At 40.2% G+C, this 27,752-nt stretch overlaps 1 protein-coding gene across 2 annotated transcripts in view; it reads left to right on the top strand.

The window, feature by feature from the left end:
- Positions 1-27,752, top strand: part of BMPR1B (bone morphogenetic protein receptor type 1B) — a 407,993-nt gene that overhangs the window by 53,979 nt on the left and 326,262 nt on the right. For both annotated transcript variants that reach the window (XM_063458618.1, XM_063458615.1), the window contains exon 2: positions 14,318-14,364. The gene's annotated coding sequence lies outside the window, so the exon portion shown is untranslated. The remainder of the gene's footprint in view (positions 1-14,317; positions 14,365-27,752) is intronic.

The raw sequence follows: 27,752 nt of genomic DNA, 5'->3' as shown, positions 1-27,752 counted from the left end.
ATTTAAAAAAACTTTTAGGCAAAAATGAAATGAACTGGGTATTCCTTTTAAAAACTCTAGAACTAGATGGTCTTAATGTCGATTATGATCTTTTTAATTTTCTTTAATAATCTTAATCTTTTTTTCATAATAATTGGAACATAATGTCTGTAATTTTATAATTTTATATTACCTATGTTTTTATCTTAAGACTCTACCTTTATATTTATTTCAAACTGTTATGCCTCTTACTATTTACTTATGTTATTGCATTTAATTGTTTTAGGCATTGTTTTCTTATTTTATTTGAATATAGGGTGCCCAAAATTCCTATTCTATAAGTTTACTTCCATTAATAAGCTTCCTTTTTTATATATATATATTTATTTTTCTTTCCTCCCCTCCCCACTCCCTTCCCTAAGTGACTCGCGTCACTAGGCCACACCTCCGTATCCCATGGTAATTCATAATCTTAGTTCACACTATTACAACAAGCCCTCCCATCTGAGATTATTCTCATCCACCATAGGTGGGTCATGCCATTAAGTAACGCTTAATATACTCCCCTTGCCACTGAAGATGGCCATACTACAACCCCCACAATGCCCGGCTTCTATGGCCGCCGATCACGCGACCTGTTCACCCTCTACCTATCACTCACTCCCTCTTATGACGCCCCACCTAAGCGTTCATGTCCACCTATTTCATCATAATGATGATATCACTGGCCATATTACAACCCCCATGAGGCTAAAAAAAATGGCCGCCAATCACATGACCAAAATTCGGTCTAATCTTACTTTCTTTGTTACCCTTGTTTTTCACTAACACATATTTATCTGTATTGTCTACATTTTACTGTTTCTTGCTATATGAATTTTTAACTTTATTTTCAATCATCAGTTAAGCAATTATGACGTCATTTTGGCACCGTTTGTAAAACACACCAGCTGTTTCACTCCCTTTATAAACCCAGACCTGCCAGGTTATGTTCTCTGCATTTCCACTTGAAAAAGCCTGCTGACAAAACGTGTTGTGGACATTTTAAACTGCATTGTATTTTATTAAAGGTATTTTTGTCACTTCTTCACTGTGAGTTGCCATTTAACTTTTTTTTTAAATATATATATATATATATTTTTTTTTTTTTACCTATTTTACCTGGCTTCTGAGTTTTATCCTGTTCCAGTGAGACATTATTCCAAAAAATCCAAAGTGGGGATTATACCATTCAAGCCCTATACACTGAGCAGTCTGCCTGCTCGTCAGAGGCGGCTCTAGACTTTATGAGGCCTTTGGCGAAACACAAAGATGAGGCCCCACTAACAAAAAAGTGTCACATATACACATTGATGCACTGTCTACCTGTGTATGTGCCTGAGAGTGTGTCTGACAGAGAGTATCCTTGTGTGTGCGAATGTATGTCTCTGTGAGCATGTTTGCATTTTTGTCTGAGACCCTATGTGTATGGGGTAGCTGATGGTGAGAGGGAGCGGGGGGTGTGATGGTGAGAGGGAGCAGGGGGTGTGATGGTGAGAGGGAGCGGGGAGTGTGATGGTGAGAGGGAGTGGGGGTGATGGTGAAAGGGAGCAGGGGGGTGATGGTAATGTGAGAGGGAGCGGGGGGTGATGGTAATGTGAGAGGGAGTAATGTGAGAGTGAGAGGGGGTAATGCGAGAGTGAGAGGGGGTAATGCGAGAGTGAGAGGGGGTAATGCGAGAGTGAGAGGGGGTAATGCGAGAGTGAGAGGGGGTAATGCGAGAGTGAGAGGGGGTAATGTGAGAGTGAGAGGGGGTAATGCGAGAGTGGGGGGCTAATGTGAGAGTGGGGGGCTAATGTGAGAGTGGGGGGGCTAATGTGAGAGTGGGGGGGGGCTAATGTGAGAGTGGGGGGCTAATGTGAGAGTGGGGGGCTAATGTGAGAGTGGGGGGTAATGTGAGAGTGGGGGGGTAATGTGAGAGTGGGGGGTAATGTGAGTGGGGGAGGCTGAGGGTGGTGATGATGAGGGTGGTGGGGGGTAATGCTGAGGGTGGTGAGGGGCGATGCTGAGGGTGGTGAGGGGCGATGCTGAGGGTGGTGATGCTGAGGGTGGTGGGGGGTGAGGCTGAGGGGGGTGATGTTGAGGGTGATGGTGGGTGGTGAAGCTGAGGGTGGTGAGGGGTGATGCTGAGGGTGGTGGGAGGTGAGGCTGAGGGTGGCGGGGGTTTATGGGGGATGGTGAGGCTGAGGGTGGTGGGGGTGAGGGTGAAGGGGTAATGGTGAGGGTGGTGGGGGTGAGGCTGAGGGTGGGGAGGGGTGATGGTGGTGGGGGTGAAGCTGAGGGTGGTGGGGGGTGATGGTGGTGAGGCTGATGGTGGGTGATGGTGGTGGGGGGTGAGGCTGAGGGTGGTGGGGGGTGATGGTGAGGGTGGGGAGGGGTGATGGTGGTGGGGGTGAGGCTGAGGAGGGGTGATGGTGGTGGGGGTGAGGCTGAGGGTGGTGGGGGTGATGGGGGTGGGGGGTGAATCTGAGGGTGATGGTGGTGGGGAGTAAGGCTGAGGGTGGTGGGGGGTGATGGTGGTGGTGGGTGGTGAGGCTGAGGATGGTGGGGGGTGATGGTTGTGGGGGGTGAAGCTGAGGGTGGTGGGGGATGATGGTGGTGGTGGGGGTGAGGCTGAGGGTGGTGGGGGTGATGGTGGTGGTGGGGGGTGAGCCTGAGGGTGGTGGGGGTGATGGTGAGGGTGGGGAGGGGTGGTGGGGGTGAGGCTGAGGAGGGGTGGTGGGGGTGAGGCTGAGGGTGGTGGGGGTGATGGTGGTGGGGGGTGATGGTGGTAGTGGGGGTGAGGCTGAGGGTGGTGGGGGTGAGCCTGAGGGGGGTGGGGGATGATGGGGAGGGAGAGCCTACCTTTCCCTGGTGGTCCAGTGGGCTCCCTGGTGGTCCGTGGCCACTGCTCACGGTCTGCAGCTCCTCAGAGCTGCAGACTGTGTAATCTCGTGAGATTTCAGAGCGTTGCCGTGGTAACCCGCGGCAACGCTCTGATTGGCCAATTCTCGCGAATCACATGGTCTGCAGCTCTACACACTGCGGAGCTGCAGACCAGTGTCTGCGGTGGCTGGCCGGGCAGCCAGGAGGGGCCTCGCACCCAGCGGCATACCGGGCAAGCCGCCGGGCCCCCTCCTGGTGTCAGGTCCTCGGTCACTGCCCGAGGACCTGACACACTCTGCCAACAGGCGGTTTAGGCAGCCGCGAGGCCCCCGCCAGCGCGAGGCCTTAGGCGGCCGCCTAAACCGCCTAATTAGAGAGCCGCCTCTGCTGCTCGTGTAAATGTGAATAGCCACTTTATATTTTATTTTCTGCTTTCCTGATTTTAAATAGAGAACACTATTGCTGTTCCTTTTTAATTCATACAACCTTCCCTCAGACAAGATCCTATAAGTGGGGATTATACCACTGTAGGCACTTCATGCTAGAGCTAGTCCATTAGCTCTATAAAACGTGAATAGGATCATATAATACTTTTACCAGAATAACACCTGATTGTTGAATATACTGTACCATTAGTTGTCTCTTTTATTTCCACATGCGGAGTGTAAGAACATTTTCAACTTACGGAGCTGTTATCCCATATTATACATTTCCGTTGGCTTCTACATACAGTCCCTCAAAAGACATTCTTGAACTCTACTACTGGACTTTTAATCACTTAGACTATATTATTATTATTTTTATCTACTTTGCTCTTTATTACTGGTGCGGCGTATCTACTACCCTCTAACGACCTAATTGCAGCTAAATCCAATGGCCACTATTCCATACTAATTCTTCTTGACCTCTCTGCTGCCTTTGACACTGTTGATCATGCTCTCCTTCTTCAAACTCTTCAATCACTCAGTCTCTGTGACTTAGTCCTCTCATGGTTTTCCTCTTATCTCTCCCAATGCTCATTCAGTTTCTCCTTTTCTAATGAAACCTCCTCCCCGCGTCATATTTGATTCTTGCCTCACCTTTGAGCCTCACATCTATTATGTTGCCAAATCCCATCTTAAAAACATAGCCCGCATCTTCCCCTTTCTTACACAAGATGGGGAAGATGGGGAAGGAGCTTGTCCATGCTCTAATAATTCCCCGCATGGATTATTGTAACCCTCTCCGAATTGATCTTGCCAAAAGCGTATTGCCCCACTACAGTCTGTAATGAATTCTGCCGCCAGACTGATTTTCCTCTCTAGTCGGTCCTTTCACACCTCACCCCTCTGTCAGTCCTTACATTGGATTCCTGTATCCTATGGGCGTCAATTCAAAGTACTAACCCATACCTATAAAGCATTGAAAATTCTAGCCCCTCTTATATCTCATCACAGGTCCATAGGTATGCTCCTTCTCGGTCTCTCAGCTCTGCCCATGACCTCTTCCTGTCCTCACGTTTACAGGACTTTTCGGGGGCGGCTCCCTTCCTGTGGAATAGCCTGCCTACCACCATCAGACTATCCCCTAGTCTTCAATTGTTTAAGAAGTGCCTTAAAACCCATCTCTTTAGGAAAGCTAATGACCTCCCGGAGTAACCTCTACCTTACACACCTGTCTCTTTCTTTCCCCTAAATTTCAGCACTCTACTCTCTCCTCCAGCTCTGCTTAACTCCCACCTTATTTGATTGCTATTTCCTGTCCTAATGTGTATTATACCTTACCTCCTATAGACTGTAAGCTTGTTTGAGCAGGGTCCTTTCCAACCTATTGTTCCTGTAAGTTTTCTTGTAATTATCCTATTTATAGTTAAATCCCCTGTCTCATAATATTGTTAAGCGTTATGGAATCTGTTGGCGCTGTGTAAATGGCAATGATAAATAAATACACAATCCTCTACTCTCACCCTAAACCTATCCTAACACTAAACTAAATCCTAAAGTAAAGTAACCCGTTATCTAAGGTTTCCTAACCTTGACTGTAAGATTATGGACAGAGTCCTCTTCCTTTTGTATCGGTCTGTTCTTATTGTGTTTGTCTTTTTCCCATTTGCATTAGCTGCAGAATATGTTGGCACTTTATAAATGCCAGTAATAAATAAGGAAACCCTATACTAATATCAATCCTGATACAAGCAGATGGATTTCCTTGTTAAAATAGTAGAGAGGAGTAAGGAATGTACTGCTGGCCACTACTGGCCACTACTGGCTGTTTATAGCATTACAGACGCTTCCCTGCCATGTTGAAAATCAGACATGCCAATTACAGACAGCTAATGTAAAGAGGGCCTCCCTTAAGTGCAACGGTGGCCTTAAGGTAGATTGGCAACTGTTGTACAACTCCCACAATGTATGCGCAGTTAGGGATCCACTATTTGCCCATCCTTGAAGGGTTGTATTTGTGAATAGTGTGTTTCAGAGTAAGCATGTTTTAGTATGGAATAAGTGTGTGAATGTACAGATATATTTGTATGTAGTGTTGGCATTTGAAGGCAAGGGTATATTTGTGTGCAGTGTTGATGTCTGAATGCTGAGATGTATTCACAAAAATCATAATCAGTGAAACATACATACTGACACAGATACACAATACTGACATACACACAAATGCATACATATACAAATCATAAGTAGCAGTGCCTCTGATTCTTCTCCAGGGCACTCACTGTTTCTAATCCAGGCTCCAATATCCTCCTTCTCTCTCCACTTCAGTAATTAATTATACCTAATCTGGCAGTGGTCTGGCTCTTGTGAGTCACCATTCATCTCACCACTCATTTATAGTGATATCCAGCAAGCGGATTGTCCCGCACACAGCGTTGCAAATGAAAGGACAAATCTCCACTCATGCTCGTGGTCGTCCAACCCCCTCTCTCTCGTCTTAAATAGTCCCACCTAAGCTGCAGTGCACTGAGGCTCCAAATGTTTCTGTGTGACCTTGTCTCCCTCTATTGTGTGGCCCAAGGTTCTCACTCTAAAGAATAGTGGGCAAGATCCCCGTACCCTGTGGGTGGATGGAGAGAACTGTCCCCAGCAAAAGCAGCACTTGTGCTATGCTAAGGGCGCATGGAGTGTTTTCGCAGCGCCCTGAGTATGGCAGTCAAAGAGGGACTGACCATTTTGGGTGTTGCCAGTGGTGTTACTGGCAAGACATTTAAGCTCACCCACTCCTTCTCCCAAGTTCATACCTCCCAATGGTAGGACTTACACTACAACTCAGTGTTTGGTAAACATTTCATTTAATTATGTAGACAAATCCTGGACCAGCATAGCTAAGAGTTGGTATAGCATGGGCATAACCTGAAAAGTAAAATTCTGACAATCAATATACCTATATAAGTTGCTCAAAGCCTAGAGAGTAACACTCAAACATAGCTCGGCATGGAGGATTTTAGATTATTATACATTAAATTTAGGGAGTGTTTTAATCACTTTTTTTGTTAAATGAACATTTGAATTTTTCCTTCCTTTAAAAGTAAATTTGTTAATCACGTCAAGTAGTATAATGGAAATTTGGCAGCTTTTGTAAGCGATAAAGGATGAAAAGAAAAGGTGTAGTGTCTGACTCAGAAAACTATCAAAAAGTCCTATTTCTACTTGTCTTTTGTCTTGTGAAATCTGACTGTTCCATTGTGCCCTGTATTTGATAAATGATTGTAAGTGTTATTTTAAAAGAATGCAGAGCGATCTACAGTTCAAATAATGTTTTTGAGATAATCAAATGTACATGTCTGTGATTATTCATTTAGCGCATTAGTCTTATCAGTCTATTTTACTTTTACTGAGCATGTGTACTTATGCTGCATGTTCATTGTTCATCGGAAATAGGTGAGACATTCAGTCAGAGGCGTACCTAGGTTACATGTCACCCAGGTGGAAATGTATTTTGACACAAGAAAAAAAAAATTGGGGTGTCTCCCTCCGCACCACACACACAAAACTCTTTTGTTAAGGAAATTACACGTACACACAGACATTCATATACAAATTCATATACACATACCTTCATATACACATTCATGGACACATCACAGATACATTAATACATTCACACAGACCCAGATAAAAAAACAAAGACAAACATACATAATCATACATACACACATTAATTTACACAAACAGACCCACAAAAACACACTTTTATACACACACACACTCAAATACATATAGAGGCTCATATAAACACACACACACGCGCAATCATGTACAGAGACATACATATCTCTAACAGGAGTTGTACTAAGAAATATTCATTAACAGTTCTTTACATTGATAATTTGCTTCTGCACCACTACCACCATTTTGGTAGATAAAAAGTGTTATGTCTAGCAAGCTGTGTGTGCGCATGTTTGCATGTATGTATATTTGATTACTTTTATGAAAATGTCTCCACAACTCCAATCATGATATTTCAATCTGTATCACTGATTTGTTTAATATCACATAATATTTAGATTAATGGGTTTGTGTGAGCTGCAAATGTACTTTTAAACCAAAATATGCAAAAAAAAGTACAGTTAGAAAGGATCCAAACTTGATTATTTCCACAGCTCAGCTATTTTCCTAAAATGTTGCAATGCATGCAAGTCACCAGAACTCATCGTTTAGTTTATAACTGCCGGAAGAAAAAAAAGATACATTTGATTTCGGTATAGTTACGTTTAATACAGGGCTGCTAACTTTGATGAGAAAATGAACAACTTTTGAAAAGTTTAAGAACTACATAGTTCCATAGTTTCATCGTACTAGAGACTGAAATCCATAAAGTTCAACCTTTCACATATCTGTATTACCGCTGTTGATCCAAAACAATGCAAAAAAATTAGGAATAGGAAAATAAATTCTTCTTGGCTCCTAAATGGCAATCTGATTTCTCTTTTTATCAACAAGCCGTTAACCCATTTAATATTTATTGTGTCTTTGAGTATTCCAGTTTTCAAAAAAAAAAAGCATTTAGCATTTAAAAAAAAAATAAAAAAATCTGTACAGCAAGCATGTCAAACTCGGGCCAAATAAACAAGGTTTATGTTTATGTGGGCCGCAAAAAAAAACCAAGGTTTATTTAAAAACGTACAGTAGAAAAAAAGTCACCTAACTGACACTGGCCAGTCAGCCTCTCCATGGGGAGCATTCAGCGCCTCCATGCATACCTAATCTAATACACTGTCCCCACCCCCATTCTAGTACACTGCCCCCATTTAATACACTGCTCCCAAATACAATACACTGCCCACAGATACAATACATTGCCCCAAATCTAATACACTGCCCTGCCTCCACTCTTATACATTGCCCCATCCCCTCGCTCTAAAACACTGCCCTCCCTTCTAATACATTGCCCCCCCAAACTAATACACTCCCCCAATCTAATACAATGCCCCCTCTAATACACAGCCTCCCGCAGCCCTGCCCCCCTCTCCCTCCACTCTAATACACTGCCCCCTATCCCCAATCTAATACACTGCCTCTTAATCCAACATTCTAATTTATTACACTGCCCTCCCCCAAATTTATTGCACTGCTCCCCTCCCACCACTCTAATACACTGCCCTCTCCCAATTGAAAACACTGCCCCCTACCTCCCCCAATTGAATACACCCCTCCCCCCCCCAATTTAACACACTACACAGGAAGGTCCCCCAAGCCCTTCTTTCCCTACCTTAAAATGAGCCACACATCCTCCAGCTCAAGCCCTGCTCTTCTCCAGCCGCCGAATAAGACTTCACACTGTATGAGCATATCTGGTGGCCAGCGTGGACTAATGCTTAGCGTTTTTGTTGCCACTGGAGTACACAAAGATAATTTCATTGTGAGCCGCATGTGGCCTGCGGGCCGCAAGTTTGACATGCTTGCTGTATAGAATCTAATAAAACGACCATGTTATGCAGAGAAGTCAAAATCTAAAGATCTTATTATCACTGTAAAGAATCATTTCTTCTGCTGTAGGAAAAATCTTATCTCCAAGTTTCTTCCTCTAAATTTTCTGTTGAAGACAACTGAGTCAAATTTAGTTCTTCAACGAAATGCTGCTCATAGCATAACGTTTTGCTGCACATACACATCTCGTCCCCAATGCTTCTCCAGGGGAGCATTAGATTGGATGAAATTGTTGGAGTCAGCAGTCATGCTAACAAAGACGGAGGCAGAGCAGGCAGTTCCAGCGAAGGGGTCTCGGCACTGGAATCTTTTAAAACACCAAAGAGGGTTGACAAAAATCACAGCGACATAAAGGAACTTTTAATCTCATAAAAATTATTGCAAATTTGGGGATTAAAAGTTCCCTTAAAGTAATAGACAGACAAAAAATTTACCTGCCATCATTAGAAATAATGATTTTTTAAAATTTATTTTTATTAATTACTGGTGATTCTCATTTTAGTAAATAACTTTGTTAGTGGTGATTTATATTGTAAAACAGATTCAGGAAGGAATACTGCTGTAAATTACTCTTCAAAGAAAGCTCCAACTTTTAACTTCCCAGAGCTGTGTTTAGTAAACAGTTAGTGGTAGTGAACTGAAAGTTGACTTGCAAAATTTCGGTCGATTGCAGAGTTTTCCAACTTTGGTGCTTCTGCTTATATAGTATTAGTTTGTTGTCAGATTATAAAAAACGGTTACGTTTTTTGTGTATTTAAAAAAAATATGGAAATTTCCCATTTGTTGTTATAAATTATAAAATAGTTTTAACAAATGAATTGATTATTTGTTAGATAATATTTTGAGACTCGGTTTAAAGGATCAGTTTAAACCGAGTCTGCGCGCTATTCGGTAGTTTTGTGCACTCAGATCCCAGCTATCTGGGGATATGTGAAATGTCTGTGTGTTATGGATAAAAAGTAACTTTCTGTATTTTAAAGTGTTTTATGTCTTTCTGTAACCATGTGGTTAATGGAGTCTGCTTCTAGCCCTGGATAATTGGATTACTTCCCTCTTTGTCTCCAGGATAGAGGCCTATGTAAAACTTGTCTAAACCGGTTTGCCATGCGGCTAGTAAGGGACAAAAGATACTTTTAGTAACTTTTGAACCCCTGGTCGGATTCATGCCATTTTTTAATATGTTGTTCCCCTGAATGGATTGATTGTGGATATGTATTTTTATGTGAATGTGATGTATGGTTTTAGAGTTATGAAAGTTGTGTAAAAAGTATATTTTAAACTGTATGCATAATGGGATTATGTGTCACACTAAGGGGAGGGGATGTGTGGGTTGCACCCGTGATACTATTGGTCATTTTATGCCTCCCCCTGGGTGTGGCCTGTATGTGTGAGATGGAAATAAAAGCCAGGCTGGATGAGCCAGTCCAGAGTTCCTGTTTAACCCTCAAAGTGAAGTGTCGTCTCATTATTGGGGGAGGATTTATTGCATGCTGTTCCAGTTTGACTGCTAGGAGTGCAAACCTATTCGTATGGTTCCTATTCAACTGTCTACAGCATTCAGAGGCTTGAGAGGATTTATATGCTTCTCCGATTCGGTGATTGTGGTGTCTGCCAGAGTGCTTGGAGTCCTCAGGAAGCGCTAAGAGCATCCTTTAACGGAGGTACCCAGTCGGGGTGCCAGGTGATCCGTTACAGGGGGAAAGTTCAGATGGGGAGACAGAGAGGAGGAGGAGACGAGTTGGAAGCATGGGGAGGTCGTCGCAAGGAGCTAGTGGCACAGTCAGACAGCATGCATCGGCACCCGGGGTCAGCCAGACAGCACGCCAATCAACGCATGCTGTTGCCACCACCAGAATGCCGTCATTGCAGAGCTCAGAAGTGTGGCATTTTTTTGTGTGTCTGCCTCTGACAACAGCGATGCCATTTGCAACCTGTGCCAAAAGAAACTGAGTCGTGGGAAGTCCATCACCCACCTAGGTACAACTGCTTTGCAAAGGCACATGATCGCACATCACAAACGCCTATGGGATCAACACATGAGTACAAGCAGCACACAAACTCAAAGCCGCCATCCTCCTCCTGGTCCAGCATCTTCAGCCACATCAACCACTGCTGTCCTCCTTGCCCCTTATCAACCATCCGCCACTCCGTCTCTCACCTTGAGCAGTTCCTGCTCATCTGCCCACAGTCAGGTGTCTGTCAAGGACATGTTTGAGCGTAAGAAGCCAATGTCACAAAGTCACCCCCTTGCCCGGCATCTGACAGCTGGCTTGTCTGAACTCTTAGCCCGCCAGCATTTACCGTACAAGCTGGTGGAGTCTGAGGTGTTCCAGCGGCAAAACAACATGCCAGTGAGGCGCTTGATTTGCGACAGCCCGACACATTGGAATTCAACACTCCTAATGTTCGACCGCCTGCTCCAACAAGAAAAAGCCATTAACGACTATTTGTATGACCGGGGTGCTAGGACAGCCTCTGCGGAGCTAGGAATTTTTTTGCCATGTTACTGGACGCTCATGCGTCCTTTTGAGGAGGTGACAAACCTAGTCAGTCGCACCGAAGGCACCATCAGCAACATCATACGATTTGTTTTCTTCCTGGAGCATGCCCTGTGAAGAGTGCTGGATCAGGCCGTAGACGAGCGTGAAGAGGAAGAGTTGTGTTCACCATCACCACCAGAAACAGCCTTATCAGCATCGCTTGCTGGACCTGCGGCAACATTGGAAGAGGATTGTGAGGAAGAGGAGTCAGAGGAGGAATGTGGCTTTGAGAAGGAGGAGGAAGACCAACCACAACAGGCATCCCAGGGTGCTCGTTGTCACCTATCTGGTACCCGTGGTGTTGTACGTGGCTGGGGGGAAGAACATACCTTCAGTGAGATCACTGAGGATGAGGAACGGGACATGAGTAGCTCGGCATCCAACCTTGTGCAAATGGGGTCTTTCATGCTGTTGTGCCTGTTGAGGGACAATCGTATAAAAAGGCTGAAGGAGAATGACCTGTACTGGGTGTCCACGCTACTAGACCCCCGGTATAAGCAGAAAGTGCCTGAAATGTTACTGAATTACCGCAAGTCGGAAAGGATGCAGCAGTTCCAAAATAAATTAAAAATTATGCTTTACACAGCGTATAAGGGTGATGTCGCAGCACAACGGGAATCTAACAGGGGAAGAGGTGAAAGTAATCCTTCTCCTCCCACGACCACGCCAGCAAGGACAGGACGCTTTACAGACGTTTTGTTGATGGAGGACATGCAGAGCTTTTTAAGTCCTACGCATCGCCACAGTCCTTCAGGGTCCACCCTCAGAGAACGACTCGACCGACAGGTAGCAGACTACCTCGCCTTAACTGCAGATATCGACACTCTGAGGAGCGATGAACCCCTTGACTACTGGGTGTGCAGGCTTGACCTGTGGCCTGAGCTATCCCAATTTGCGATAGAACTTCTGGCCTGCCCCGCTTCAAGTGTCTTGTCAGAAAGGACCTTCAGGCAAGCAGGAGGTATTGTCACTGAGAAGAGAAGTCGCCTAGGTAAAAAAAGTCTAGATTACCTCACCTTTATTAAGATGAATGAGGGATGGATCCCAAAGGGACTGACAGTGGGCGATACATTCGACTAAAAAAGACCTGATGAGGGGGACGTAACAGGGATTAAACTGATAACTGACCAAGCATCTTTTTCCATCTCCCGGTTCCTAAAATCTATCCCATACACATCCCCTAATAGGGGATGTAACAGGGATTAAACTGATAAGAATAGTACTACTTAACACACCACTCCTATCTGGTGGCACATTAGATTAAAAGCGCAGTGCTCCAAATTTGAAGTGGGAGGACCAACCAAGCATCTTTTTCCATCTCCCGGTTCCTAAAATCGATGCCATATACACGTCCCCTGATAAGGGACGTAACAGGGATTAAACTGATAAGAATAGTACTACTTAACACACCTTATAATAACGCAGAGAGAGGCAACGCAGAGAGTGGAGTCTGAAGAAGAGGAGTCAGAGGAGGAAGGTGGCTTTGAGGAGGTGGAAGACCAAACACAGCAGGCATCCCAGGGGGCTTGTTGTCACCTTTCGGGGACCCTTGGTGTTGTACGTGGCTGGATGGAGGAAGAGACCTTCAATGACATCAGTGAGGACAAGGAACGAGACATGGCTAGCTTGGTATCCAACCTTGTGCAAATGGAGAGTTTGCGGTTGTGCAAATGGACTGTTTGCGGTTGTTTGCTGTGTGTTAAATGGGGAGTTTGGTCTGTCACTGTGAAGCGGGTGTAACCCTTACACTACCTGATCGATACAACATCATACCTGATGTTTTAAAGCACGTTATTCCAAACAATTTAGGAATGTTAAGTGATTTATGCCCTTTATGGATTAAAACCAGACTCTGCATCAACTTTGTAATTTTCCATGGGAGTTTTGCCATGGATCCCCCTCCGGCATGCCACAGTCCAGGTGTTAGTCCCCTTGAAACAACTTTCCCATCACTATTGTGGGCAGAAAGAGTCCCTGTGGGTTTTAAAATTCGCCTGCCTATTGAAGTCTATGGCGGTTCGCCCGGTTTGCCCGTTTGCGAACATTTGCGGAAATTCGCGTTTGCCGTTCGCGAACAGAAAATGTTATGTTCGCGACATCTCTAATAAAGATATTAAGATGCAAACTTTTGGATCTTTAAAATACATACCTGCCTATATTGTATATTTAGCTATTAGTTTCACTGTTTTTTGGCCTCTCATAAAACTGTACTGCCAAACTGGGAAATTGCACTTCCCGAAAATGTTTGAGTGTCTCTCTCACCTGAACAATAATAATTCATTAAAATAAAATTGCATTAGTATTGCATTAGTATTTTTTTCTAAATGGTACATTGGTTTCTAAAATATTTTTAATGTAGATTCTAGCATAATTTGAAACAATATTTTGGTCACATCTACACACAAAAATAATTAAAATGGTATAAAATAAAATGATCAGCAAATCAAGAAAAAGCGTTGAACAAAATAGACCTAAGAAAAGTTATTGTGTGCTGCCTTCTGTAGCCAGGATCTTTATATCCTTACATGATTAAAGGAGCACTTCATGCACCATAACCACTACATTGCGCAATACTGATTGTGGTGCTTTTATTGTAACACATACACATAGACAGATAGAATCGTGGCCTGTAGGGACTAAAACATTTGCATCATCAATTTCCAAAATATTTTTTCACGCTTATGATTGAAAACTGTAGCTCATAAATCTAATCGCAAGTTAGAAACAATATTCTATAGATTATCTGCTGAATATTGCTCGTTCATGTTTAAAAATGCTAAGTAGTTGTATATTAGTTGTTATCCTGTTTAAGTTTAGACCACGGCTGATACCATAGAACAGTTTTGCCATTTGCTTTTCTTTGAAGATAAGTTTTGATAAAGCCAAGTGAAATTTAACACTTGCCAGTTTGATCCAACACACCTTTTTGCCATTTTTACATGGACTGTTTTAACATTTCCCTTTTTTTTTGTCCTATAGGTACAGCCGTTTGAAGTCTGAGACATTCAGATTTGAATGCGGTAGAGGTAAGATAATATTCATGTGGTTTGTTTTACCTTAAGTAATAGTTTTTCTCAGCTTGCTGTTCGGTGGGAAGGGCAAGCAACACAGAAGATAAGTGAAGCATGTAAACAGTGCAAACAGTCTAGGTTGGGAGAGCAGGCCAAGTGAGCCTTATCAGATACATATTTCTATGTCATTAAGCTAATGTGACTGATCCGTCAGTCTAGTTTATCTACGAGTCGACTAAAGTTAAGAAAGTGGATGTATTAGAACATGATAAAAGAACTTTATACTGTGAATGTTATCACCTGTCAAGCTTTAAATATACTTTACAGATTGATATATATTGTTATAAATGATGTGGGTTACACGTTGAGTTTCAAGTTACAGTTTAAAGATTGATGGCTGTGGTTAAGAGTATATTTTAATTAAGAGAACAAGGAACTCCGACTCAGAGTTTCATGGTGTATAATGTGTAATCTACTCGTAGAGACAATAATGCTGCGTGTACGTTACATTTTTATATTGAAAATAAATCACATTCACATTTCAAGCTGAAACACTATACATCCAAACTGCTACCACCATGACCACTTCAGAAAGCATTATGGTTAAGAATATGTACAAGTTGTTTTACATGTTTTATTTATTTATTTACTCGTTGCTATACTTTATGGCATCCAGGGAAGCGGCTATGATTAGTTTTCTCTTATCTGCACATTTTGCGTGTTCACTGACCATAATTTAAATTCTGTCTATTCTGAATGGCATTTTTTTTTTACATTTTCAGCCAATCAGAATGCAACTTTGATTTCAAATCATTTTCCCTTCTATGCTCCCTGGGGTTCTCATTACTTGACTTTTGTATAATAAAGCAGTTTCATAACTTTTGCATATATATGCAAATTTCTCTTAGTGATATTTTCAAACGAATATGTGAATATATTAAGGAATTATTGATCCTTAAAGCAATACAGTAGAGATGTCGTAGTCAGTAATTTTAAAAGAATTGGACATTTAAAACTAACTTCTTTACTTTTCCATGAATCAAATTAAAACAAAATAGTCATTTTTTTTTCATTTTTTTTTTTTCATGCCACATTTGTTGCCCATTTTGTACATAGCACTGTACAATCTTAAATGAAGAGGCTTCCAATGTGAAATGTGTACATTTGTAAAATTGCTTATTCTAATGCCAGGATGATCAAGCATAGAACATTTGGTTTAAGAAGACTGCAATAAGCTCAACATAAAAACAGTAGCTTTTCAATTATTGCAGAGGATGAAATTCATTGATTTTTCAATGCAATCCAAAGATGCCATAAGACAAAGTAGGGATACCTTGTCTCATGGAAAAACCTGAGGTTGGGACAAAAGTCTACAAAAGTTGGGAAAGGGCAGAGCTTCAACATCGACTTTTGTCCAATCCCAGCAACCGTCATAAGTGATGCCTGTGGGATTCAGGAATTGTTTTTATGATTGCGAGACATGAGCTATGGAGCTTCCACAGTCTCTTAGGATCCCCTATAGAGACCCTAAGAATGTTGTACTCTCGAGCATGTGCAAGAGTACAGCACTGATGCAGGTGAAATGCCAGAAACTGAAGAAGGTCTGCAGGTAGAAGATTGGGGAAGCCGCGAAGGACAGCTTCAGGTAATTAAAGCAACCTTTTACTACCCCCAACTGACCGTAACCAGAGATGCTTTAAATGCTATGAAGTGCACTGGGGCAGTGGAAGACAGCCACTAGAGCCACTCGAGGTGTGTTTAGCCCTGGGATGTATAAATCACAGTTTCTACAAAACTGCATTGTTTCATATTGCAGGGTAAAAATGGCAGGGACTCTTCACGGAGTAGTCTGGTGGACATTTAGCTAAACGAGTAAGGCTCATGATTACTTTTTTTCTGTCGATGTGGACATTATGCATGAAGGCAATTCCTTTAACAGTATGTGGATATTTTAAGTGGCCGACTGGAGTTGGAGGCACACATCTTTTCAAAACTTTTACTCTGATTCTTAACTTGTGAAGTGCAATGACTTATTTTAAGGTTTCTATATTTCCCTTTGGAATTGTAAATGGTTGGCTTTGCATTTTAAAACAATCTTTGTTAAGTTAGTGGAAATTTAAATGACTTGCATGGTGAGCTTACATCATAACATTAATGTTTTTGTTAAAGTGATAATTCCATCGCTTATTGAAAAAAGCAAAACCGTGCCACTGCACTTCTCATAGATAGCCAATATATAAGTTAACAAAGTACAAAGTGAGACAATGTATTTCATGTTCACGTGAAAGACAGGTCATGGTGATTTTATAAAGTAGCATTAAGCCTCCTTCTGCTCCCCAAAACTCTCTGCCAAACATGTCAAACCTGGAGGACACACACACTGGTGGACACCTCAATAACAGAAACATAAATGTCTGGAAGTAATGCTACACCTCTAAATAGTTGGGATTTCATGCGTTTGGGTTGAATGTGGCAGGATACAATTCCAGCTACACTCCATTTGTGTGTCTCAAAGAAGATGTTTTCACCTGAAGACATCTGGTTAAAAAAATACAAAAATAAACAGAACATTTCAAGGAAGGATTATTGTATGGTAGATTATTTACTCTTAAATATTATTTGAATTTGCTATAAACGTTTCAGTAATGATGTAAAATTTCATTTATTTTACTTAAAATGTTTCAAGTCATCCTTAATGTATAATATTTCTATTGTAACAAATGCAAGAATATCAAAGTAGGTGGACTAAAAAGTAATCTTTATTGTAACAGTCCTCACATTTTGTAACTCTAGGTGGAAATGAAGGAATTGGATGAATGCGTGGGCATCAGAGAGGATCATAATTAGATTCAAAATGCATCTACACATACACAATTTATTTATTTATATAAAAAAAATGTACCAGGAAGGATACATTGAACTTTCTCTGTTTTCAAGTATATCTTGGGCATGGTTACATTGTAACTCTATGCATTATAAATACATTTTAAGTAATCAAGCAGGTGCTTTCTTACTCTTTTTTCATCATAATTTACTAATTTCACTAATAAACTGATTGATTAAACATTGAATGAGAGTCCCCCCCCCCCACACCCAGTGCTTAAATTGATATTTTCTCAATAGCCTAAACAATGATTGGTAGCTCAGCACTCTCAATGTAGACTGGTAGGGTTATTTTGGAGTTACAAGCCAACTTAGCCATACCTCCAGTGATGGGGTGAGGGGCAGAGCCATGGGTGACTTCATACAGTGTTAAAATATGATTTAATGCTAAACTGTGGGATGTGACATTGGATTAGAGGTGTCATAACCACTTCAATTAGATTGAGTGATTATTGCTGTCTAGAGTGTCCCTTTAAGTGATGCTGTCATTAAATTGTCATTAAATTGAGCTCCATTGAAAATACATTTATGATCTATTGGTTTGAGGTTTCAGTTCCATGATCTAAGAAGGGATAACTCTCAAGATGACATGCTTTTGATAACAGAGCCCAGAGCAGCACACCATGTAAGCAGTAGTGGCTCAAAGAATGGGGAGGAGACAGATCTTTACAAGTGAGAGATAGCTGTTTCATAATGTAACATCACAGTAATTTGTCTATTTTTTTTTAACATACATATGAACATATCAGTAAACATCTAGCACCATATGTGATCACAACCTTCCTGTATCTCCTTAACGGAGGAAAGGTAATAAGTTTGATAAATTGACAGCTTAGTTGATAGTACCTTCCGTAAATGTTTGTGCCAATGAACTAACTTTAGCTGACATTCAGACACAAACAGGCATATATGTTACATCTGTAAAAACATTCAAAACAAAATGAAGTTTAATACCTTTAATAATACAAACCCCCTTCGCAGGATAGATAACACTTGCAAGATGGGGGTCAAATAATCTTATGAAGGGAATGGGGGACTGAAGGAATCCTCCTTCACCAGGTACTGGATGCCATAGTATAATTAATCAACTCAACTTGATTAACACATATTTCCAGTTTCTATCTACAAATAAGAAAACCTCAAAATGTTTTTGCCATATTCATTAAAGCTTCAGTTTCTCTTATAGGTATATTGATAAGAGGAAACTGTTGAAAAACGTGACTGTTTTAGTCTAAACATATTTTTTCTATAATATGGGAATTGTGGAATAAGTAAACTGTGATTATTGCCGAGTTGGATTATATTTCAAATAAGGTATTTTGACTATATTTTACAATTTGCTTAATGTCCTCCAATATACAATAATTTTGTATTCAATAAATATGTCCCAGAAGATAACTTGTAATGAAAGAACCTACCAGACATAATAGAGAAGTCTGCTGAAGACATGAGATACAATAAGTAGAAAATAATAGGATTGCTAACAGGAACCTACATTAACCCCTTAAGGACACAACTTAAAGGGAACCGTGACGGAATATTTCCGTCATGTGTCCTTAAGGGGTTAAAGGGACATTCTATGCACTGCAGTACATTATAATACCAACTCCTCTTTAAAAGGACACTACAGGCACACAGACCACTTCAGCTCATTGAAGTGGTCTGGGTGCAGTGTCCCTGTCCCCCTTAATGTTTACATTGCAGGACTAAGACTGCCTCTAGTGGCTGTCAATCAGACTGCCACTAGAGGCACTTCCTGGTGACTAATAAACTTTTAGTCGCCTAACTGACGCTGGATGTTCTCACGTTCTGCATGAAGACATCCAACATCAGTTAAATCACCATTATAGGATAATAGGTGTATTCCCCAAATTACAGTGTTAAAAACACCATTTAGGTGTTTTTAGCTCTGTAAGATTGTTAAAACGTTATTCCAGCTCAGCGTGTATCTGGCGCAGCTGGCTCCGCCCTACTCCACCTCCTTGGCTGAAATTGAGGAGGCTTTCATGCATGTGCAGCAAAACATCATTTTGGGTCAATCACCATCGCCTCATAGAGATGCACTGAATCATTGTGGAATGTTCAGCGCATCCATGCAGAGAGTGGAGATGTTGAACATTAGTGTGGCACACTGTGCAGCACTGCCCCTGGAAGCACCTTTGGTGGCCGTTTGAGTGATGGCCACTAGAGGTGTTACTAGGCAGCAGGGACACACACCAGAACAACTACATTAAATTGTAGTTGTTCTGGTGACTATAGTGTCCCTTTAAATTAGATTACATTTATTCTCTCACTTCCTATCTCTTTAAAGCTCTCCTATCCCTTTCATTTTCTTCACTACATTTTCCCTTTCCATCCACTCTCTCTATATAAATTTCTGCTTTCCCACATCTTCTTTTTAAAAGACCATTTCCCTGATTTAAAGCCCTTTTCAACCCCCTTGACGCACCATTAAGAAACCTCCCCTCTGTTTTTGCAGTTACTTTTTCTCTCACATTGATTTTAATTTTCATATCCCTTCTGCATGCCTTCCAAATATGATCTTTAGGATAAATTTCTACTTGAAGTTTAACTTTAGGAACCACTAAAATAGAAAGATTCAAGAAATTGTAAAATTGTTCTACCATTTATGAGATAAGCAGTGAATATTCCCTGACATGCCAAGCAATTCATATATATCTATTCCAATATTAAAGTGTCGTTAGTTGTAAAATGGAGTAAATGTTATGTATATACATCATGTAGGTTTCTTTATTATGTGGCATGTTCAAAATGTGAAACATTTCAGTAGAAAACCTAGGCATGGCCTTCATTACAGCAGTAACTGCATATCAGACTGTATAAGTGAGCAGTATAGCAAGTCTCCTTAAATACAAGAATGTCTAGTGGACATTTATGGAACTCTGGTTCAGCAATAGTTGGGGAGAGGGGCAATTTTAAAACCCCATGTAGAAATATGCTGGCCTAAACTGAACAGTAGGTAACATAAAGGGAATATTCAAACATGATAGCAGTTGTTAAACTTTAATTCCAGTAGTCAGTAATATTGGGAAAAAAAGAAATGATTGAGAGTAGTAGTGAGTCTATAGTAGAGTTGTATATGGCAGAATAATTTGCTCTGCCGAACTACTTGGTCCAAAACAAATAAACAAAATATTTAGTCCATGCTTTTACTCAGTAGTATAGTGGTACTAAAAAAATCCAGACAACCAAAAAAGCAGGTAAAAAGGTGCCCATGGTTGTGTCGACATGTGTAAATAGCTCCAATATTGCCTGTCCGGATGGCGACGCAATATCAGGAAATTTTGCAATGCCAATTCTGAAATGGTATTATATCACTTAGTGTAATAATGATTGTAATATTTTTCCTTTTGCTCTTTTGTATTAATGAAAGATAAAAATGGGGAGCAGGAGTCATTTTAAATTAAAAGGGGGGATTTATCCAAAAATGAAAGGAAAAAAAAAGTTAGAAAACAAGTGATTATCTACCCCTTCCCACCCTGACAAGAACAACTCTTTCCCAAACATTCAGTCTATAGTGTCAGTGACCATCCATCAATGTTAAAAAAGTGCTCTATCAGTTTCTTCCAATTGCAGAGATAATAGGCTTAGTCATACCACAAAACTCAGCCCGGGCAGGTCGAAACCACTACAGTAAAAGGCATAAGACAAATTGGGGAACAGCAGCAGGAGAAATTTTATTAGATTTTAGAATATTTTTATACATTTTGAAACAACTTTAAAGGGAGAGATGAGTGACACCTGGATCTCAGCTAGCAGATGATGTCACCTCAAATATTACAATGAAGAGCAGGGTAACCCAGCTTTGGGAGATTGATCTTGAGGAAGATTGGGAGATTGATCTTGAGGAAGGCTATTTGCTACAATGGGGATTCAGAATAGGGATTCAGAATGTTACTTGTCAGACAAACACTCAATAACATTGGACAGACAATTGCTTCTGGGCGACCAGACAAAGAGCAGGCCACACACTCTTCATCTCATCCCAGTACAAACCCAAACAAATCATGTGGCATTGACCTCACTGGTAACCTCGTTGGTACCTCATTGGAACCATCATTGCTATGACACATCGCCGCTAGCGCTAGACAAAGCGAACAGAGTTCCATTCTGTCAGCACTTACGCCATCAACTCTTTCATTACAGGTAAAGGGAAGTTAAATTTTCATTTCATTTACATTGTGTTTATTGTTTTTCTGTATGATTCTATGTATGTAAGGTATTATTAAACTGTAACATTTCAGTTTAAATGCTTCAATTTTGGAGATCTGCAACAGATTAATCTAATTTACATTAATTCTTATGGTAAATTTTGATTTGTTTTTCAAACAAATCGTGTCTCGAAAAGCCTTTTTGAACGGATTAAGTTCGAGTTTCGAGGTTCCACTGTATTGTACTTGCTGGACAGAAAAAGTATGAGTTGAAGATTGGCAGACTATTACTCTGCAAAGATCAGTCATTTTTAAATAAAGAATAATGCACTGTTAAAATGAATACAATAGATTTTTGTACAGCAATATATAAAAAAATAGATATGGCAGAATGGATGGTCTTGCCAGGTTCGTGAGAATTATTTTATGTCTTGCAGGCTTTCCAAATCTTAACTTTCTAATTTTAAATTGTTTTCCCTTATAAGGAAATCTTTGTTTCATTAGTGATTTAAGGGTGTTGGAAATAATAACCAGTAAGCATCTGTATATGATAGTGTGCTCCAGTGGAGTATTTCTTCCATATTCATTCCCAAAATAAACTGTTTTTAAATTTTAATAAACAGACGTGAACATCCAAGATTGAAGTAAACACAGTCCATTCGTTTTCATATCATCACAACGTTGTACTGTGGTACGTCTGTGTCTTCAGATTCCAAAAACAGCCATATTCTGAATTATACGCCAACATGTGAATATATCTCGGGCTGTACACATCTTTTATTTATTCTTTTATATTTTTATTGTACAAGTTGTCCTGGTTTTGTTTGTGGTGCAAAATACACTGTTTATATGAATATGGTTTTGTATTGTACGAATGTTCCCGACCTTTTTTCTGTTTTCGCCATATATTTTATGCTTTTTTTGCGATTCAATTTTTTAAACATCTTGCTCCCAGTGGTAGAACAAAGGGATAATTGTGATGGTATTATTTTTTTGGGGGGGGACAGCTATTGAGTTAATTTTTTTTTACACAAATAGTATCACCTTACCACAAAAGATTTTCTGTCTCTGTCTACATTTATTTCCAAAATTCGAATGTTCCTTTTTTATTCCAGAAGTAGCCCCCACCTACCCACTGTTACTCACCATTGATCCAGTGATGAGACTGCCCTCTCATCGCAACTCCAGTCATCCCCTTAGAGATCATGACTTCAAGCCAATCCACTGCTTCTGGTTGTCATGCATTGGAGTCCAGGGAATCACGGTGATCTGTTCATGCAAATCAGTATTGCTCTATGATAATCCCTCACTTCTATTTTGAGTGAGTAGGAAAGGCAACACTCTCAGCTATCTGGTTAATAGACTGGAAGTTTTACTAAGGGGAGGTGAGGTTAAAAAATTACCTATTGCTCTTGAAATTTACACTTTTATAAAATAAGACAAAGGGTCTTGCTGTTAACTCATAAAGTACTTCAAAGAGGTGAAATGCTTTAGATGTTTGGAGTGTGCTTTAACGCTATACGATCATATTTATATTTTAGATATTTGCTGTTAAAAGTGCCTAGGTTATACTTTTTCCTGCATCCCTGTGGGACTTGTAAATTAATTTACATTAGAGTTATTTCAGGCAATCACAACTTTTGTAAAAGCTGTTTGGTACATTATTCTCATCAGATGATATGTCCACACGTTCATTGCTGGATAATAGCCTTGAATAACCTGTCTGCTTTACTCATTTGCCAAAGACTTGACACATCCTTGTATACTGTTACCCAAGACTCAGGCTAGTCTGGTAACTTCATTAGTAACCTTACTTTTCAGTGATCGATAAAAACATGTTCATGGATTAAAGTTTATGTAGCAATTTATAGTAATACCATCGTATCAACCAATTATGGGATCTTTAAAGAGTAGTACAAATGTTCAAATACATGAGCCAGCTAGTCAACCTCTGTGTGTAGATTAGAGTTAACAATTATATAGATGGACATAATTAGAAATAGTATTTATTAAATATGATTTTGCTAATAAATAACAATTATTATAATTTATTTCAATCGATAGTGAACATACTCATACGATCCAGCAGGTGGCTTACGGATATGTCGCTGTGCTTTGGGGACCTGTGGTGCGGGCGCCAAGGGTCCAGTGGGATCTCTACTAATTTCCCAGCTCCTTCGCTCGCCCTTTCTGGAGCCAGGATATGATGTTACCCTAGCCCAGGGGTAGGCAACCTTCGGCACTCCAGATGTTTTGGACTACATCTCCCATAATGCTCTTACAGCCACAATGCTGGCAAAGCATCAAGGGAGATGTAGTCCACAACATCTGGGGTGCCGAAGGTTACCTACCCCTGCTAGCCCCTCCATCTCAGTGTTAAATAAATAAATATTAAGTGTGTATGTATACAAATGTGTATGTGTGTATGTGTATGTCTCTTTGTGTATATGAGTCTGTGTGTGTGTTTGTGTATATATGAATGTGTGTATGTATGATTCCTTGTATATGGATGTGTGTTTGAGTACATAAATGTGTGAATATAAGTAAGTGTGTGTTTATATGAAAGTGTTTTTATAGAGACTGCATGTATGTATATGAGTCTGTGTGCGTATATGAATGTGTGTGTATGAGTCTGTATATGAATGTGTTTGTGTTTATGTGTATGTGTGTGTTTGTGTACTCTTCTAAACCAGTGTACATGATGTATGGATGCATGGACAGGTGGACAGACTGACTAACTTAAAAACAGACAGATAGATAGACAGGCAGACAGACAGACAGACAGATAGATAGATAGATAGATAGATAGATAGATAGATTGATTGATAGATAAAACAGGTAAACTTATAAATATATATAGGTACCATATCTGGAGGGCTGAAACCCCAGTCAGGGGAATCCTAGATGGATGTTAATTGACCAATTTTCTGAAAGCACCATCTTTATCAAGCTTCTTCTGAAATTTAAGTACCACAGATAGCTGGACTTGTTCCAACCCTCTTCATGCGATATGCATTTGCACAACATCTGGATTGCCAAAGTCTTCTAAGCGCTGTTTGAGAACATAAATGTAGAGAGTTGTGGAGTTTTATGATTAACCCTTTGAACATTCGGTTCTTATTCATTCAGAGAGTTTTTTTCTAAAATCCTTGCTCATTGTATACACTATAGGTGCCCCAGCAGTAGCCTTGTGGTGAGGAAGATAATTGACAACAGAAAGGAACAAAACTGATCACACCCTTCATGACTAATTGTCTGTAAGTTTATTTGCAAAGAGGATTAAAAAGATTACGTATTTCTCCTGGCACAAATAGGAATAGGTGTCTGCTGCCTATATTATTTTTGATGATAACGCTTGAGTTGTGCTATTAGAATTACTGTGTTAAGTTGATTAAAACCACGTGGGTGGAATGATAACCTTCTTACATTTTAAAACAGTGATTAAAGTTTGTGGACATACACAGAAAACACACAATGCGCAGCAATATGAAAATGAAAAGGATGTAAAATGGAATCAGCAAGATTTGGGGTTCCGATTTGCTTAATTAAACTCAAAGAAGTAAGAAAGGCTGTACTGAATAAATATATAATTGATTGGGGTACCAACAATGTTAAATGACTAAAAAAAAAATTTAAGACTATACATACATAAATAAATCTGCACAAAAAGTAGAACCACAGTACCAACCAAGTCCAAGTAAGTCAAAGTAAACTAGTTTTATATATATATATATATATATATATATATATATATATATATATATATATATATATATATATATACACACACACACAAATTAAAATTCTGATTTCTGAAACTTGGAACAAATTACTCACGTTATGCATGAACATGCTTGTTTTGATTTGTGATTTGGAGTGCTGTTCCAGCCAACAGAAAAAAGGGGGACAGAATGGAGAAGAGGCTGTTTTTTTGTTTTGTCCAATCAAGAGGGGGAAACAAAGAATGATTGATGGTTAGCCGGCTGCCAGTAAATGTTGATTTTATTTACGAGTCAAGTTATAACTAAGAAGCAGTAAAACAATCCAAGAAGGCATGTACTAATATAACGTACTAATACTAAGACAAAAGTGAGGAAGGGTGGGGGTCATGTTCCCCAATCCACCATCATTAGTAGTGCTAGAGCTTCTTAGAGTCTGAACACCTCATCTGGCATGAGAACTGCCTTCACCACTATTGATACTATTGAGCTTCAGAATAGTAGGATTTGCAGCATGTCCTTTATGTCTGATTCAACACCCAGGAGGCAAAAGTTGTGCTACCACTCCTACTAGCACTACAGTTTCTTCTACCACATCCAGAAGGTTTATTTTCTTAGTTTGTTGCAAAATTGGATGCGCTTCGGACTGTGTTTTTTGCCTTCTTTTGGATCAACATAAAAAACAAATGTGAAAAAGGCTAAACTTGATGAACGCAAGTCTCTTTTCAGCTATGAAACTATGTTAATGTGTCAGTACCACCAGCATCAACATTTCCATTAGCATTAATCAACCAAGTGCTAGTGTACAGGATGGTGTAACAACAGCTTCCATTGGCACAATCACATTGAGTGCCTACAAAAAGGTTGATGTACCAAGTGCAAAGTGCACGGCAAAAAAGTGAGTAGGGGTTGAGTGAAGAGTGAATTCACTGAAATGACATGCATTTTTAAAAAGGTGTGAGCAACAGCAACAGCAGTGAGCAGCAGTAATTACTCCACTACTCCACACTCTTAGACAGAGCAGGGTGGACGTTAATGATAGTGCCAGTAGTCAACAGAGGCAGGTTGGAAAGGAACAGTTAGACTCCTCATCATCACAGGGAAGGTTCCACAAGCCCACTCTTGAACATTTTGTTGGATTTCATTCCAGGATCATATCAAAACAGCAAGCTAAAAAATCACCCACCAGATTGCCCAGACCACACTAGTGGTATCCCAATGTGCCTTGGTGTAATGGAGGTAGTGGAGAAGAGCCAACCTTGCTATGGCAGGATGTCAGCACATGGTTGAACTCCATTTTAGACATGGTGAAAAGAAAATTGGAACAGCAGAGGGCAATCCATAGTCTATCTTTCTACCACTGCATTGGTGTTAACTCCCCACTGGGGCATGAGGATTGGGCAATGATAGGACAGCAAGTGTCATTTTCTTATTACATTTAGGAACATGACAGAAACTTAGAGCAATGGTAATGCCAATTTGGGACACCTCATGAATATAATTAAATGATGCCTGTTGATGTTTTCTTTTTTCCAGTGCCTTTCACTGTAGTGGTTTCACCCTGTCTGAATCTGGCTGGGTGGTTATGCCAGCTACTACCTCAGATGCAAAGTGACCTCAAATCCAAATCTATTAAAAATGTTTTAAAAGTTTTCTAAAAGGTGTTGCTGGTGATGGACTGTAATGTTTTCAATATAATGACAAATATCATGATAATCGAATATATTTGCCAACTCAGAATTGTCATTGAAAAAATGCCCAATATCTAGGCAATATTGTAGCAATTTTTGCATGTCGGCACAGTAATAGGCACCTTTTTCCTGCTATTTTGGTTGCCCAAATTTCTTCCCAGAATTCTTTTGGTAACGAAATTCTTATGGGCCGAACCATGGCAAGCTGAATCATCTGTCCCTAGACTTTTTTGGGATGAGATAGTTTGGCTAAAATACATTTTTGGGCTGTGTACAAGTCAAATGCATATCTTTGTCATAATAAACAGATATACCTGTTTTATATAACCATTCAAAAAGGGTTATTCACTAAATCTGCAATTGCTGGAAATTAAGACATTTTCAATTTTGGCAAAAATAAGCTTACTTCTTTTACTCAGCTATTTTTTTTTTAATTTGGCTACTTTGACCTAAAATGTTCAGTTTTCCAGCAAACTCATGTGAAACTTTGTATGTTTTCAATTTACCACAATGTCATGTTTATTAAATAAACTACATGCCATTCAGACAGAATAGCGGGTTCTAAACGAGAGAGAGAACAGACTTTACAATGGTAAAGTTAAGTGCAAGGAAAACTTTATCCCATTATCCCATTAACAATTAAAACTATTTTCCAGCCTACTCAAAAGTAATCATTTATGGTTTGATATTCATTAAAAGTCAGATTTTCCATGGTGTAATAATGCCTCTGTGCGTATGCATTTACACCTCATCAATGCAGAATTTTCTTTTTTTTTTTTTTAAGAATTGCCCAGGATGCATTAGGATAGAGAATAAAATAAGCGACAAACTGCACATTTGCTGGAATTTATGCCATATCAGTTTATCACTTTTATGAAAACAGCCTACAGAACTCTGCATTTGCAGGCCCAATCCAAGCAGTTTCACGTGCATTTTTA

This window comes from Pelobates fuscus, chromosome 6, assembly GCF_036172605.1.
Source record: "Pelobates fuscus isolate aPelFus1 chromosome 6, aPelFus1.pri, whole genome shotgun sequence".
Taxonomy (NCBI): domain Eukaryota; kingdom Metazoa; phylum Chordata; class Amphibia; order Anura; family Pelobatidae; genus Pelobates; species Pelobates fuscus.
Note: the sequence above shows the minus strand (reverse complement) of the source record. Positions and strands in the feature narration are given on the sequence as shown.